Genomic DNA, 1,659 nt, shown 5'->3' with positions numbered 1-1,659 from the left:
GGCGGGCATCGGGAACAAAATGGTTCCGCTCCGAGTGTCGGTCCCGGCCGCCTGGTCTGCGCCCCGGACGGTGGCGTGTCGGAGAGAAAGGGGGGGGGGAGACATTCCCGGACATTCCTCCCCCGCCAGCACCACCACTATCGTGCACTATCGTGCACTATCGTGCACTATCGTGCTACGCCACTGGTGGTGTCCGTCCTCCTCGCCGGCCCGCCGTTAGTTCTTCTGAATTGAGAGAGAGAGGAATTCGCCTCGATGCGATGCGGGTGATTCGACGCACCCCGCCGCCGCCGCCGGCCCGCTGCTGCTGCTGCTGCTGCTGCAGCCAGGACCCCGCCACGCCACGACCTGCTGCTAGCTTCACAACAGCGGAAAGAATCGGACTTGAAAGGAGCCGAAGTGTACAGTGACGCGAGAGGCCACCTTTGGGCGGGGAAGAACTCCCGAGGGGGGAAAGGGGGAATGGGAGGGGGAAGCACACAGGTGTCAAAGGCTGGCGGCACCGAGGAGAGAGGGGCGGGGGAGTCTATCTCGCTCTCTCCCACCTGATCGAGTTTCGCGACCCCCTCCCCGCCTCTCCCTACCCCTCTTCGCGCGTCCTTTCCGGTCTGTGTTAATGTTCGTGATGCACCCTCCCCATTCCTGACACCCACACGTAGAGAGGCTGTAAAAGAGGGAGGGGAGGCCATCTTGGGTCGTCTCAACTTCGAGAAGTGTCTTAATCTTGATGACGTCAACCATCATTCGCGCGCTTGTGTGTGCGTGTGTGTGTATCTGTCTGGCTATGGTTGTGTGTGTGTGAGTGTATCGCGATCGCATCTACGTTGTATCTCCCACCTGCTGCCACTACTATGTGCCTTCTCCTGGGAAAAGGGAAGAATGGGAAGTAAAGAGACACCGAATGGGGACAATGCTGCAGCGCGCGGGGGAGGAGCGTGGACCCGCCGGGCCGGACCCACCTGAGTGCGGCGCGACGGTGAGTGCGAGAGAGAGCGACGAGCGCCTCTCTCTCTCTCTGTCCTTTCTCTCTCTCTCGCACTCATTCAAACGCCGCAATAAAGCGATCTCTGTCTCTCTCGGCCTACTCACACACACATACACACACAGGCGCGCGCTCGCCTGCCTGAATAAAGACGCAGCGAACAACAAGCCGAGACGTTTATATGACTTTACCTCCAGCGTGGTGGTGGCCCCCTTACCTGTTCGCGAAGGCCCCGCGCCCCCGCCCTGGCCACCGAGCGCAGTGCACCACTGCGGATAAAACCGACCGTCGCGGTCTAATTGCATTGTCCGGCCGGAGGTGAGACATCGCGCGGAGAGAGAAAAAGATTTGAGCATGGACCGCGGGACCGTCCGGAAATAAGCAAGCAATATGAGCTCTCGCGTCACGTGGTTTGCGCACGGTCCCGGTCCGACAGGGAGGGTCGGCCCGGGGGTGACGCCGGCCTCATGTGGTGCACCCCGCTGTGGCCTGGAGCAGCGTCCCGGCCCGCTCCGTCAGCCTCGTGACGAGCTTCGAATACCGAGAACCGCTGAACCGAACGGCGACGGGAGGGACGGCGACAGCCACACATGTTGGAGCGGCAGCGGCGCGCCGCGCCACGCCACGCGGCGTCCAGTCCAGCGATATGCAGATCAGGATAGGTCGGGCGGGGCGGG

This window comes from Frankliniella occidentalis, unplaced genomic scaffold (genome assembly GCF_000697945.3).
Source record: "Frankliniella occidentalis isolate FOCC.00 unplaced genomic scaffold, Focc_3.1 Scaffold7, whole genome shotgun sequence".
In the NCBI taxonomy this organism is placed as follows: domain Eukaryota; kingdom Metazoa; phylum Arthropoda; class Insecta; order Thysanoptera; family Thripidae; genus Frankliniella; species Frankliniella occidentalis.
Note: the sequence above shows the minus strand (reverse complement) of the source record.